General features: G+C 44.3%; 1 pseudogene; it reads left to right on the top strand.

Annotated features, from left to right (window-relative positions):
• The first annotated feature begins 8,185 nt into the window (after positions 1-8,185).
• On the top strand, positions 8,186-10,221 carry LOC139053461 (uncharacterized; annotated as a pseudogene).
• Positions 10,222-16,315: the final 6,094 nt, after the last annotated feature.

Genomic DNA, 16,315 nt, shown 5'->3' on the forward strand with positions numbered 1-16,315 from the left:
TGGCAGTGTTCGTTATCTTCTTTTTTCGAGCGACGTTGAGAACCTTGTCACGTTTTTCCCGGCGTTGAAACTGGACAATGATATTCGGTTTATCTTTATCTTTAGTCTGCACCCTGTGGCACATATCGACGTCACAGGCTGATATGGGTTCTCCGATAGCTTCACCAACTTTCGTCAGGAGCTGTGCAAGGCTCTCATCATCTGTTTTAACTATTCCCTTGATTTCAATATTTCGATTTCGCGAGTATTGCTCCGATTTTAGCATGCTTATTTGACAGTTGGCAAAATCTTTTTCGAGAGCGTGGATCCTGAGTTTGAGAGCTTCATTTTCCTTCTTAATACCTTTGTTTTCGTTGAGAACAAAGTCAAGTCGACGGCCCGCATCATCGAGACTTGAGCTAACATAATTCAAGCTAGATTTTATCTCTTCAAATTCCGCACGCATCTTTCGCTCATCTGTGCGCATGCTTCGTTCGACAGCATCCTTTGTGCTTTTCCACTCTGCTCTCATTTCTTCTTTAAAATCTTGCAACAGCTTTGCGAACTCTTTTGACATGATAGGTACAACAGGCACACAAAAGAAAGGGCACAGGGCAGCAGCGACAGTGGCTAAGTATTATACTAGCTATGTCAAATCAATGCAAAGACATGTGCACCAACCTGGAAAATGCAATGGATGCTTGTGAAAAACGTGCGCACACCACTGTCACTGCTGCCAAAGTAGCGATCCGTGGGGCGGTGCTGGATATATGAGGACCAGACGCCGTGACCAGTTGAGGCCTTGTCCGCCAGTCGTCGCTTGCGGTCAGTCGTCGTTTTCCTTCGCATGCGTCGATGAGATAGTGATTTCCGCAGCCGTTCAGCAGTGCTTGACAGTTATCGATATCCCACGGTGCTACGCTCTGGAAAATGCAATGGATGCTTGTGAAAAACGTGCGCACACCAAAGCGCACCTTCAGTGAATATGGCTGAGACAAGCGAAAGTGAAGCCAAGAAACCACGGGTTGACGACGACAAAACATCTACCTATGATCTAAGTGAAGATGAAGACATAGACTGCGATGAAATGTCGTTCTCCTTGGTAACGTATAATAAAGAAGCGGCCTGAGGGAATTCCAGTTGTTTTTTGACCCTCACAGGAAGGACGCAACTTCTGGCAAGTGAATCCAAACCGAGCTGCGTCGGAAATTGTCTCCGCGGCAAAACAAAAAGTGCAGTCTTTCCGCGTGAATAGAGATGGAAGTTTCTCTGTCAACGTTACTTCAGTCTCATCTGCAAGACATCTACTGTCGATGAGCGAAGTGGTCGGTTTGGAAGTCAAGCCATTCATTCCGGCGCCTTATACCAAGAATGTTGGCAAGATACACCATGTGCAAGTTGAGCATACGGAAGAACAACTGGTTGACTTCCTGAAGGATTTTGGAGTGACATCTGCCCGTCGTCAGGCACGCTACAATCGCCAAGAAGACGGAGCGGTAGAATCACGCCCTCTCAGAACCGCCATCCTCCATTTCAGAGGAGACAAACCAATGCCGCAACGAGTGCATTTAGGTTTCACGAGTCAACCCGTAGAAGAATATCATGGCCCTGCTCTAAGATGCTACAACTGGCAGAGATTTGGACACCTATCGAAGAACTGCCGCAGTCAGCGTCGCTGCAAGATATGCTCAGAAGACCACAACCATTCAGAGTGCAAGTCTGTGTGTCAGCCAAAGTGTGCCAACTCTGGCGGAAACCATACAGCTTCCTACTCCGGGTGCCCTCAGAGCAGAGCTGCCTCAAGGTTACGCAGACATGAGTTAAAATACGAAAGGCTGCCTCCTCGTAATGCTCTCCCACCCAACCTTGATTCTGTAAGATGCGCGCCTCCAACTCCTAACAAAGAAATAGAGCAAGGGGTCCATATGAGCTATTCTGCAGCTCTAAAGCACTCAGGTCGACAACGTTCTGACAGCGAGCGGCACGATCCACCTTCAGAGAATGCTACTCATCTTGCCTAGGCTTCGAGTGAAATTCGCCGACCTTCTCAGCAACGCCCTCAGCCATTGACACAGCAACCTCATCTAACACCTGAGCAACTACCTCAGCATTCGCCTCAACCGAACCAGTCATCCCAGCGACCATCTCAGTCAACTCTACAGCGACCTGCTTCGAGCACGCATGGAGCTTCAGCGTCGTTTGGTGATTACGCGTCTTTACCCGTAGCACAGATGATCCTGCCCATGCTATTCACAGCTCTGCGGGCAATTTTAAGTGCCCTTCCACAAGCAAACAACCTACCAGAGGTAAAAGCACTGCTTTCTATGGACTCGTTGGTGCTTCCACAACCACCAACAGCTCCACGGCGGCTTACAATGAATAATCGTTACAACAATGTTTTCGTATTTCAGTGGAATGCTAATAGCCTTCGAAATAAGTCAGCTGATTTTTGCTAACTACTAGCTCAACATAACTTTCCTGTTTTGTGTATACAGGAGGCAGGCGTAAGAGATGACTTTCGTCTTTCAAACTATGTTATATATAAATCATCGCGCATTGCTGGAAGTAGCAGAGCGATGTTACGCGTGAGAAAAGGCCTGTCGTCCTATTTAATACAGTCGAACGATTTAAATATACCGGAGTTCGTAGCATGCAAGATATCTTTTAGAAACACAAGCAGCATCACAGTGATCAGTTTTTATCTACAATGTGCTTGCAAAATATCAGTAGACAGCTTGGTGAATGTGTTTCGCATCGCAAACTCACATATGCTGGTTTGTGGGGACTTCAACGTACATAACGTCATCTGGGGAAGTGAATATAACGATTCCCGTGGAAGCATCAAAGAGTCTGCCGCAGAAAAAAAGTAATCTGATCGTGTTAAATGACAGCTCTCCAACGTTTTTGCGGGGGTTTTGTTACTCAAGCTATATATATGTTACGCTCTGCTCACAAGACCTTCTTGATGGCGTTGAATGGTCAACGGACATAAGACGCACGGCAGCGATCATTTTCCGATACTGGTAAAACATCGCCTCATACAGAGTGAGGGGACCCGGCGCTACTCAATATATACTAATTGGCAAAGTTTTCGTCACCATTTAAGTAACTCATTGGGCGAAAATCCGAGTTTTCAAAGTTTTGCAAATATATTGTGTGAGTCTTACGAGATTTGCACAAAGCAAGTCATTGTTCCAAATGAATACGCTGCAGTCGACGGGGAATGTGAATGTCTAAGAGCAATTAGAAGACGCGCAGAACGAGCTTACCGCCGCAGTGGAAGGCTGGATGACTACAATATGGCACAGAAAGTTCGGTCAACTTCGCGCAGACGCTTACAAAAATTAGGTATGAGAAGGTGGCGAGAATACTGCGCGTCGTTGTCTCCGTTTACTCCAGTTCCCAGAATAGGGTCAGTTGTCCGATGCTTTAGTGGTCCAGTTACCCAGAGCCCTCCCTTCCGAGCCTTTGCCGTAGCTCGAAGCACTCCGGAAACATCTGTTTCTGACGAATTCTGTCAACCAGGAATTCCGTTTACTTGCCTACAATTTACAAGTTCGACAACACTAGCAGAACATAAAGTTCGTGCGTGCTTTATGTCACAACATCCTCAACTTGACTGTGAGTTTAGTCTAAATTAATTGAAATGTGCTTTTTCATCATGCCGTACAAAGACAACCGCAGGCCCAGATGGTGTCACGTATATGATGTTAAAGAACCTAGGTCCAGTAGGAAGAATGGCTCTTTTGGAGATATTTAATGATATCTGGATAAGAGAGACTCTTCCAGATTCATGAAAATTAGGCCGGGTAATTCCAGTACTAAAACCAGAAAAGACTCCCCTTTGTCTTGACACCTACCAACCCGTCAGTCTCACAAGCTGTTTTTGCGAACTAATTGAGAAGATGATAGACCACCGACTGCAGTGGTGGTGTGAACACACAAATGTGTTTTCCGATTACATGACCGGTTTTCGACAAAATAGGTGTACAATGGATTCAGTATTAGACATTGCCACATGCGTCGAACATGAACGTACTTGCGGAAATGGGACAGTAGCAGTATTTTTAGACATTCAAAGAGCATTCGACATTGTAAGTCACATACACATCCTTGCTGGCATGTTAGAGCTTGGCCTACACGGTCGAGCACTGCGATGGATATCAAATTTCTTGAAAGCCAGAAAAATATTTATGGAAAAAATCGAAAGAGAGAGTAATTATCACAGCATCAAGCAGGGCGTTCCACAGGGCAGTGTTCTCACTCCGTTTTTATTCAACTGTGTCATGGCAGCCTTGCCACTAAAACTCCTTTCTTGTCTACAGTATTCGCTGTACGCAGATGACATCTGCATATGGGCCTCTGGATCGCATATACAAGACATTCAAAGAACGCTGCAAGAGGGTCTTGATAGTATCGACACTTTTTAAAAGAAATAGGCATGAGTCTTTCATACGCAAAGACAGCCGTACATCCTTTCACTAGACGACAGCTGAATAATTTCCAACTTACGCTTAATGGGCAAATTTTGATGTTTGTGAAAGAGCATAAATTTCTTGGAGTTATTCTTGACCGCCAGCTAACATGGGCTTCACACATCCGCGCAATTTAAAAGCAGACCAATGCAGTAATAAACGTACTTCGGCGACTCGCTGGCACAACGTGGGGGGGATCAGACTCTTCACTACTACAGGTTCATAACGCACTCATAAAACAAAGAATTGCTTACTCGGCACGTTTTCTCCATGGTTTATCGCAAACTTCCGAGGAACGTCTTCAACGTTTACTAGCAAGAGGGCTGCGAGTGTGTCTTGGGGTTCCGCAGGCTACTTCGAGTTCTTTAGTAATTGCAGAAGCGCGTCACCCACCATTTCCAGTCATACGAACGGTTGAAACATGCCGACATATTTATCGCATCTTAACCCAACCTGAGAAGCATCCCTTAAACCTCGCGCTTACCGAAAGAGACAAAAGCAAAATTCACGATGTTGTTCGAGAACATAAAGCATTATTACCAAAATTTGAATTATGCAAAGTGAATGTTTGTTACCCTCCCTGGAAGTTAACATGTCCTAAAATAGAAATATTGGGTGACGGGATTATATATACGAGAGACATTTTCATAGTAGCCGCGCAACAACTGGCACTCTTCCAAATTTACTCCTCATATCCCCAGTACATCCACGTTTGTACAGATGGTTCGTGTCATAAAAATTCCTCGACTTCAGCATTCGTCATTCCACATTTAGCGCTAGAGCAAACATTCAAATTATCCCGAGAGACATCTTCCACCGTGGCAGAACTGTTTGCAATCCTGTGTGCTTTGCGTTTCATAACATCAGAAAAACATTCGCAAAAATGGGTTATCTTAAGCGATTCGCAAGCCGCTCTCACATTACTACAGAGCAATAAGAAAAATTCTTTGGACACTTTGCTATTGTATGAGACACTCAAAGAACTTACAAAAGCAAGCGCAATGAACCACGTAATTGCATTCCAGTGGATACCTGGGCACTGCAGTATTCCTGGTAATACTGCAGCGGACGCAGCTGTGAATCGGGCGCACAATAACGTGGAGATAACCAATCTTCCTCTATTGCGTAGTGAAGTCCGTCTGCTCCTGAGACAGCTTTCTTGTCGCCTCAGCAAAACTACCTGCTTTGATCAGCAAACTAAAAACTCGGAGTTATACTTTATAGACTCATGTATAAACTTATCAATGCCGGAAAATCTAAGAGACAACAGGAAATTTGAAACATCGGTACACCGCCTGCGTCTTGGTACTGCATTTACGAAACACTTCTTGTACAAGATAAAACGTGTCTCTAGTCCGCAGTGTTCCTGTGGCCATCCAGACGAAGATGTGCATCATCTTCTTCTCGAGTGCATGAAATACGATACACAAAGAACGGTCATCATCATCATCAGCCTGGTTACGCCCACTGCAGGGCAAAGGTCTCTCCCAAACTTCTCCAACAACCCCGGTCATTTGCTAATTGTGGCCATGCCGTGCCTGCAAACTTCTTAATCTCATCCGCCCACCTAATTTTCTGCCGCCCCCTGCTATGCTTCCCTTCCCTTGGGATCCAGTCCGTAACACTTAATGACCATCGGTTATCTTCCCTCCTCATTACATGTCCTGCCCATGCCCATTTCTTTTTCTTGATTTCAACTAAGATGTCATTACCTCGCGTTTGTTCCCTCACCCAATCTGCTCTTTTCTTATCCCTTAACGTTACACCTATCATTCTTCTTTCCATTGCTTGTTGCGTTGTCATCAATTTAAGTAGAACTATTTTCGTAAGCTTCCAGGTTTCTGCCCCGTACGTGAGTACTGGTAAGAGACAGCTATGATATACTTTTCTCTTGAGGGATAATGGCAACCTGCTGTTCATGATCTGAGAATGCCTGCCAAACGCACCCCAGCCCATTCTCATTCTTCTGATTACTTCTGTCTCATGATCCGGATCCGCCGTCACTACCTGCCCTAAGTAGATGTATTCCCTTACGACTTCCAGTGCCTCGCTGCCTATTGTAAATTGCTGTTCTCTTCCGAGACTGTTAAACATTACTTTAGTTTTCTGCAGATTAATTTTTATACCCACTCTTCTGCTTTGCCTCTCCAGGTCAGTGAGCATGCATTGCAATTGGTCCCCTGAGTTACTAAGCAAGGCAATATCATCAGCGAATCGCAAGTTACTAAGGTATTCTCCATTAACTTTTATCCCCAATTCTTCCCAATCCAGGTCTCTGAATACCTCCTGTAAACACGCTGTGAATAGCATTGGAGAGATTGTATCTCCCTGCCTGACGCCTTTCTTTATTGGGATTTTGTTGCTTGCTTTATGGAGGACTACGGTGGCACTCTATGTGCACAAAGAACGGTACTGCAAGCTAATTTGTTTATATTAGACAGAAGACCATTCACTCTAAACAAGATGCTTCGCCCATGGCCAACTGCGGGCCTTCAAAAAAGAGAGTTTCTTGCTCTGAAAACGTTTTTAGAGGACACCAACATTTTGGGAAAATATTAGGTATCAGATGATCCGAATACGCTAAATGAGTAACGCAAACGTTGTTCGTGGTTCATAATTGGTTTATGTGGTGATCGCAACTTTTACGCAATATGTATAATTCTGTTCTGTACTTGCAGTGCATTACATATGTTGTGTGTTTTGACTGTTCAAAACATCTGACTTTATATAAGCGTATGTGGACTGAACTAACGCACAGAACTTTGCGACTCATCTTCTGTTGGACTGTATATTTTTTATTCATCCAGTGTTCTATTGAGTGCCACATCTCGTGTCGCTATTCTCCCTTTTTACGCAAATGTGGTTCCTTTGCCAAGTCACAAGGAGTAGCCGGTGGCACCATAAAGGCGCCAACCTCTCCTAATATTCATTTCAACAATAAAAAAAGCGTCTGCAGACTTCAGTGATCCCTTCGGCTGAGTCGCTTATAAACGGCGTGTGAAATGCGCTTGAATAATATAGTATTGGCTTCTCTTTCCAGTAAGCAATGCTAACGACTTATGAAATAAACAGAAATTTAATAATTTACAGCTTTTATTAGGGATGCAAACGTCGTCACTTGCACGCACAGGTCATAATATATGCAGGGCGTCCCAAATGACTATCATGCATCCACATAAGAAAAAAGAGCGATTGTCCTAATCGGAGAAAACCTATATTGTTTCCGGTACAGTGGAGTAGTTGCCAGTAATTTTTCATCACTGAGAGTTAATTAAGTAGTTGTAATTAATCATCTAACTCGAGACGTACTATCCTAATTATCGAAGTGTCAATGGGAAATATAATATATACCTATATAGGCACAACCAAGGGACTTGTAATTGCAGTATATAGCAAGGCACCCACCACGGTTGCTCAGTGGCTATGGTGTTGAGCTGCTGAGCACGAAGTCACGGGATCGAATCCCGGCCACGGCGGCCGCATTTCGATGGGAGTGAAATGCGAAAACACCCGTGTACTTAGATTTAGGTGCACGTTAAAGAACCCCCGGCGGTCCAAATTTCCGGAGTCCTCCACTACGGCGTGCCTCATTATCAGAAAGTGGTTTTGGCACGTAAAACCTCATAATTTTTTTCTAAGGTAGGTCACCGCATTTCATTGATAAATTGCTTATCCGAGTACACCAAGCTGACATTAATTCTGCGCTTCCTTCCAGGTACATGGCATCGGGGATGCAAATTCAATATGTTGCCCTGGCATTCAGAGTGGGCATCTCAACAGCTGACATTATAAGCCGCGAGACTTGCAAGCTGTTGTGGCAAATTCTTCAGCCCATTTGTCTCGAGGTATGTTGTGGGTAGAAAGAGAACGTTTAGATGGAGGTGAAACGCTGGGCGCCCGCATACTGTTCGATGGCGGAGTGCGTTGCAGAAGCCCAGGTGCTCGAAATTAATCCCGAGCACTTCACTACGGCGTCCCTTATAGCCCATGTCGCTTTGGGACGTTAAACAACCCCAACATTACAGTAATCTTTCTATTTTCTTCATATATGTGAAGTAGGTAGCCTACATATTGCAAAAATACTACAGGGATAAATTCATAATATATAATAATTGCTTATTAAACATCACTGCGTATTCAAAGAGCTTTGTTTTTAAGAATAGCTTAGCAATGAGAATCGTGTGAATTAGACACTCTCCACTCTATGTGCACATTGTAAATAACATATTGAGGAAGGGCAAATTCGAAGAGAGCAAAGCGAGAACTGCATATCATGAATGTCCATTGTAATACTTTCAAAGGCACCCGCCTGTTTAAATACAAACGGAAGTCAAAATAGGAAGCATGCGGAGAGTGTTGAGAGTGCGAACTCTCAAAAAGTATCGCATATGCTACAAAAACTCGAGAGGAAGCTCATGCAGTCTTCCCACCAACAGGCACATGGCTAAATACTGCAAAAACACCAGAATTATATGTGTGGTATGCACTTTTTGATTTGAATCGTTTACTGAATGGTAATAAAGTTTACATGCCTCCCCGCTTTAAAAAAAAGAATGAGCTGTGTGTGATCAGTTGCTTGAGGCATTCAGATTGCATCGAAGTGTATATGTTGCTCTGCTTGTCAGTTCATACTACAGATAAACAGGGCAAACTACAGAAAGGGACGTTACATAACTGCAGGATGGCACTTCTCTCTGCATGCCCATCTTTGGTTGCCACTGCTGCTCTTTTTTACGCGAAAGATGCCTTTGTATGCCTGCTTCATTCCCACCACAGGTGCCAACTACTTCCGAGTGGCAGAAGGTAGCTGAGGGATTTTTCGAAAGATGAAACTTGCCGCATTGTGTAGGCGCCGTGGGTGGGAAACACGTGCAGAAAGGCCCCACCAAATTCAGGCAGCCAGTACTTCAACTATACGGTAATGTACACATTGACTCTTTTTTTTTGTTCGTAAATCACTGTTTTATGAATATTAATCATTCATCATTCCAGGGCACGTACTCTATAGTACTTATGACTATAGACAGCAACCTGAAGTTTATCCTTGTAGACGTTGGGGCCTATGGGCAGCAGAGCGTTGGCGGAACACTTGGAGCGTGGCCTCCTTGGTCTCCCGGCACCAAAATGCTTACCACAGTCTTCAACGGTGGCACCCCATGTTTTCGTAGGGAACGAAGCGTTCCAGCTTCGCCCCGACTTTCTTCGGCCGTACCCAGGTAGAGGCCTAGAGGAAGGCAAACGGATTTTCAACTATCGGCTCAGTCGTGTGAGGTTTGTTGCAGTGCTACATTGATTTACGACGTGGGTGTCATCAGTGGCCTGGCGGCAGAAAATGTTGACTTAATTTGATGTACCTCCCGGGATCGCATGTGCAATGTACTTCATTAAAATTTTTTCATTTCAGGAGGTGTGTTGAAAACGCATTGGGGGTGATGGTCTCGAGGCTTCGCATTTTTCGCCGAGTGATTAACCTGCTCCCTGAGAATGCAGATTATGCGGAATGGCTGCATGTGTGCTCCACAATTCTCTGAGTGAAGATGCAGCTGACATGCCACCAAGCTATGCGGACACAGAAGACTGCTACGGCAACGTGACTAAAGGCCAGTGGCGGGAAGAAGACACCCAAGCCATGCTCGAATTGGTGCCTCCGGTGGGCCATAACTACAATCGCAATGCAGCTGCAACGAGGGAGATTTTCAAGCACTATTTTACTAGCACGCAAGGAGCCGTGCCATGGCAGTGGGCATCAGGTGGACTGCGGCACTGAAGACAATGCTTTGTGCCGCCTGTGCGTGCGTGCGTGCGTGCGTGTGTGTGTGCGTGTGCGTGTGCGTGTGTGTGTGTGTGTGTGTGTGTGTGTGTGTGTGTGTGTGTGTGTGTGTGTGTGTGTGTGTGTGTGTGTGTGTGTGTGTGTTGCGTGTGTGTTGCAGCAAGCAAGTTGGACATGGGAAAATAAACAGGTACCCGGAATATGCCGTATTCATTTTCGCATGATGGGTGCACAAGCCCACTGGGTATTTCCTTTGACTGTATTGCTCACAAATGTTCAGTAGCTCCATCTTTAAATGCATCAGCCTGTATGCAGGAGTTGCTTAAATTTGTGGTCTAAGCGACAGCAAAACATGGCTTGAAGCGTCCATCAGCCTGTGAGCAGCAATGGCATTCCGAACGGATTGCAGCTGCCTACCTGTCTCATCCAGTTCGTGGCGCCTTCTTTGTCGTTTATTTACCCTTGATGACGGGACCCCGCTTGTGCTGGGGGTTGCCGTCATAGGCCTCGCTTCATTTCCACGTCCACAGCCTGGGCTTTGAAACAGTACTTTGAGGGTGTCCGAACACGCATCTGGACCCTTCTGAGTGTTTCGCGCTGGGGTTCCGCCTGCAGCTGGACCACTGTTGGGCGCCAAGTTCCCATTAGCCGCTGAGTTGTCCGCGAGAATACCTGCGCGACCAAGTGAGAGATCAGTTGCTCGAATGTTTCAGCAGCTCCTGCGAAAGTGCACAAAGTGACACCTTGGTTTAACATGCATATTGTTGCTTACCGTCTCGTTTCAAAGGCGTTGAGGAACTCTAGCTGCTGCATATATGGCCAAGTTAATTTGCTAGCAACTGCTGCTCCGCTCTTCTTGGTGTCTGCTTCATCTTTAATTTTCGTTCTAAAAGTATCTTTGAGATTTTTTCACCTTGTTTGGATTTCTTATGTAGTCACTGAAATGGGAACCAGTATGCCGCATGATGTTAATCAAAATAAGAGATAAATAATTTTGAGCCCATATAAAGGTCAAGGTTCTGCATGAACACCCGGATTTTGCCATCTGTGACCACACTAATAAAATAAATTAAAGCCCAAATCAACGGGCCTACTCGCCGTTGGAAACGTGACATAGACTAGTATACAAAAAAAGGCAAGCGGTAGTCACTAATTTGCATTTCACGTTTAAGAGGAAGCTTTAGCTCGGGCGCAACTCCGATGCGGCCTATTCAAGTACATCTAAAACGCAGAAACGCTTTTCTGAGTTAACCACTGGGCCGATTTTAATTACGTTTGTTGTATTTGAGAGAGAAAGTTAAATTATAGTGCCTGTTTGTAGCGGAATTTCTATTTAGGGCTTTAATTTTGTTACAAGAATTTCCAAAAATTCGGCAGTTAGAAAAAATGGAAGCACGAAGTTTACAAATTAATAACTCTGTATCAAAAGCAGATATCGCGTTTCTGTAAACGGCATTTTTTAGATCATGCAAAGCAGAGAACTTCAATATGCTAATTTATATCTTACATGAATTCGTTACGATGTGTACAAGAGTTCTCCAAAAGTTGTATTTCGATACAACAAATTTTTTTTAAAATCATGTGTGAAATATCAATTTTGTCAGCGTTAGAAGCACTATTAGATGCAATTAACATAATTGCGCTATGATTTTTCATTGCTTAGTTACGGAGTCGTAAACTTCACAGTTTCGTTTCCCGAAAATTTGTGATGTTTGCTAATTCTTAATAAAACACTTACCCTCTAAATCAAAAACTCGAAACTAACAGTCACTAGATTATAAGCTTTTCTTTTAAATGCAACAAACCTCGTCAATGTTGGCGCAGTGGCTGCCGAGAAAAACGAATTGTCCTTTTACATATATTTAGATAGGAGCACCCGAGCTAAAGCTTCCTCTTAACTAAAGGAATGACAGCTTTCTTTTTCTCACCGCTGCATAATTAAAACGATACTAGAACGACTCGACTGTGCAGAACAGCCGCCCGCAATAAAGGAAAAATCCGAGGAGCGTTTTGATACATTTGGGATTTGGAGCCGGCACACTTGCCGACATGACGCTAATGCCGCTGTTGCTGGTGCAGGTACCTTTGGTCCTTGTCTCGTCCGAGCCCTGGATAACGTCTGCAATATCTCGGCTATCGTCCACCCGTGTGCATGAATCATCATCTATCGTTAGCAATATGCGTGGTGCGAACGGTAGATGGATCAGCGAGGACCAACGAATCGACTTCGACGAACAGGATCCACGTGATGCCGACCAAGGCTATATAGACATTCGGCACGATGGCTTCGTGGGATTTGGAGCCGGCACACTTGCCCACATGACGCTAATGCCGCTGGTGCAGGTTAGTCATTACTATCCATCTGAATCGCAGAAGCTAGTGTGTGCGTTGCCGGCTCCTCCCACGATGCCAAATGTTTGTAACAAAAATCGCGGATGCAGCATGCACAGATTGCGTCTGAAGGGGCTCTATTTATTTTCCAACAGAGTGCTCTACTTGATTTTGTTGCTAATACTCGTGGGGGACGTTGAACTAAATCCAGGGCCTACTAGCACACCGGAGATGGAACTGCTGCAATGTTTGCGCAGTGGGCAGGAAGCTTTAATTTCAAAGTTAAACGGCATCTAAGCCAGGTTCGAAAGGAATGAGAACATGCTGATGGAAGTGAAAAATAATCTTAGCCAAACTCAGTACCAGATAAAGCACATCAGTATGATTGCTTCAGAACAGGCAGCTATAATATGGCACCTCATGCAACTGGTAAAAGATTTGCAGAAGAAAACAAACGACCTAGAGAACAGAAGTCGCCGGAAAAATCTTGTTTTCTATGGTGTTGAAGATAAATCCTCAGGATTATGGGATGAATCCGAAGCTATGGCAAATAATATTTGCAAAACGAGCCTTGGAATTGAACTCGGGTCTCTGGAAAGGGCACACCGCTTAGGGCGCTATAAAGAAAATAGAAAAAGACCGATTATTGTTAAATGTTCCTTGTACAAAGAGCGTCAGGCAGTGTTTCTTAATGCTAAAAAATTTAAGGATTCGCAGTAGAACGTAGGTGAATATTACTCACTTGAAACAAAAAAGTACTAGGAAGAAGTTATGGGAATACGCTAAGGCAAAAAGAGAGCATAAGAACAATAAAGTGAAACTGAATTTTCACAAACTGATTATCAATGGCAGGGCTTTCAGGTGGGATAAAGACAAAGAAGAGGTCGTCCCATTGCGTAGGCACTGACTGGCCAGAAAAAAAGCAGAAGTACCAATGTCGACGACTCGTTGCTGTCATCGTGAACTGCCGAAGCGTAGTTATCAAAACAGCCGAGCTTCCTGGGTTGATAGAAAGTGTTGACGCTGACATAGTCCTTCGCGCCGAATCTTGGTTAAAGCCTTCAATTGCTGATGGTGAGGTGTTTTCAGAAAACTACGTCGTCTATCGCAAAGATCAGCCCACTGCAGGTGGGGGATGTCTTTTTGCTTGTTCATTCATCCTTACAGTCTTGAGCAATTGATTACAAGTGCAATGTACTTGAGTCTGTATGGTGCAAGATAGTCCTATCTGATAATTTCACGTTCACTGTTGGAGGGGTTTATCGCTCGCCCAGCTCAGATATCAGCACAGTGCAAACATTATATGAAATTCTCACCGAGGCGTCAGCTCAGACGATACTTCTTGGGGGGATTTTAATCTGCCTGGGTTATCTTGGTGCAATTACAGGTGTATAAGTTCTCGCGCGCGCATGAACCTTGCGATGAAAAATATCGTAGACACGTTTGGTCTGACGCAGTACGTTACCGATCCTACTCACAATGACGCTGTGTTAGACTTGCTGTTTTGTAACTCACCGGATTTCGTAAGATATGTCACTGTCATCCCGGGAATTAGCGACCATCTGGCTGTTGTTGCCGATAACCATAAAGAGGTCTTTATGGTTATGGTCTTTATGGTTAAAGAGGTGCAGGTCTTTTCGGCCTGCGTGCTCTTCACTGCAGCTGGCCATCTACTTCGCGCGGACCAGGGCTCCTGCCCGCTGGAATTTGCGTCCGTTCAAGCAACGTGCTTCCCTGCTTTGGAAAGTGAAGACGGCGCATCCCGTCCGGATCCTGATATCTGGATGGTGCCGCTGCTGTCGCACGTGTACATCAGCTACCGCGCAACATTTGGGCGCACGATGACGCCAATGGACTCTGACGTCGGCACACGCCCACCGCTTATAAAAGGATCTTCACCGGCTCCTTCCTTCAGTGGACACGGCAGCCCGGCCGTGACTATGTCGACTGACATACCGTTGTTCGTGCAGGTCAGTAAAAAAAAAATATTGGTTTCCGTAGCAATTTCCTCTGTTTGGTCGTGCTGCCGTGTCCACACATCCTTTGGAATTGCTTATGTGATTGTCAGTGGTGAGGATGTTGGTCCGGAGACGTTGAAGGAAACCCTGGTCCTCTGACTGACGAGATGCTTAAGGAACTACTTGAAACGCAAAAGAAAATCCTGCTTAAGCTTAATGACATACAAGAAAAGCAAGCTTCCTCTGATACTAGTTTGCAACTTGTTGAAAACACGCTATCAACGATAGAAAATATATTGCTGTCTCTGGATGAAACACGTGACAGGCTCACTAAAATTGAGAATTTAGTTATCAGGAATGATGCTAATTTGGCTGAGCTGGGCTGTAAAGTTGATGATTTAGAAAACCGATCTCGACGAAACAACATTATTGTACGCGGAGTTGTGGAAGAAGGGCAGGTGAGGAAATGCTAATGAAAAAAGTAAACGAGGACATATTCGAAGGTATACTCAAGCTTAAGTTAGGCTCCATCGAGAGGATTCACAGGCTCGGAAAGAGGATTCCTGGTGTAAACCGCCCTATCATACAAAATTTCGTAGATTTCAGGGATAAGAAAGGGATACTACAAGATTGTTCCAAGCTCAAAGGCACCCAGATTAGTATTAGCGAAGATTATTCCAAAAGGATTGTTGCATTACGAAAGAAGCTGTGGAATTCTTGCTCTGAGGAAAGGAAAGGTGGAGCAAAAGTGGCATTGATCTTCGATAAATTGAAAGTTAATAATGTAATGTTCAGTTAGGATGAAGTTAAACATGAAAGGGTCAAAGTTGTGCAACCACTTCGCGGAAGAAACATCTGACATCCCCGTACAAAAGAGGCAAACTTTAGTATTATTAATGTGAACGCCAGAAGTATCCTAAATAAGTTGAAATCCCTAGAGAGCATTGTCTTGGAGCATGAACCAGATTTTATGGGTATAACAGAGACATGGCTGCGTAAGGATGTAAATGATTCAGAGGTCACACCCCCTGGGTATTCAATTATCAAAAGAGATCGGGAAGGTCGAGGTGGTGGCGTAGCATTCTTGATAAAGAACGGTGTACCATATGATATTCTCGAGACCGAGAAAGCGATGGAAACGGTCTGGATCAAAACAAAGTTGGGTGAACATCAAGTCCTCATTCGTTGTATTTACAGGGCTCCTAACTCACCCGTAGATGTTATTTTGCATTTAAGAAAATTTATGGAGTCTGACATGCATCAAGGCAATAACATTATACTTTTAGGTGATTTTAACTTGGCCGGCATTGATTGGCCGACACTTTCACTGGGGTAGACTGAAGTTTCAAATTGTGACCAACTTTTGGAGCTAGCTTTCTGTTTAGGCCTAACCCAGGTAGTGACAGATTATACATGAATCTGTGAGACTACGTCATCAATACTTGATTTAATTTTTCTGTCAAATTCTTTAATACCATATCTAGAAAATTGTAACACGGAGGATGGTCTTTCGGACCATAAAATGTTGCAAGCATTTCTAAGCTTAGGACCTGTACCATACCCATGTGCTCTTAATAAAACATTTTTGAGCTTTTCCTCTGCCAATGATGTTGGCGTGTTAGACTTTTCGGAGCGTTCTTTCGACCATTTTGTTCATCTCTTTGAGTCAAGTACTAGTACAGATGATTTATGGGACTACTACTTTGCAACGGTCATGGATTGTATTAAAAACTACATACCAAAGTGCTATAAAAGAATTAAAAGGAAAAATCCTTGGATTACAAGGGAAGTTATACATCTAA

The sequence above is a fragment of the Dermacentor albipictus genome, unplaced genomic scaffold (genome assembly GCF_038994185.2).
Source record: "Dermacentor albipictus isolate Rhodes 1998 colony unplaced genomic scaffold, USDA_Dalb.pri_finalv2 scaffold_127, whole genome shotgun sequence".
Taxonomy (NCBI): Eukaryota; Metazoa; Arthropoda; class Arachnida; order Ixodida; family Ixodidae; genus Dermacentor; species Dermacentor albipictus.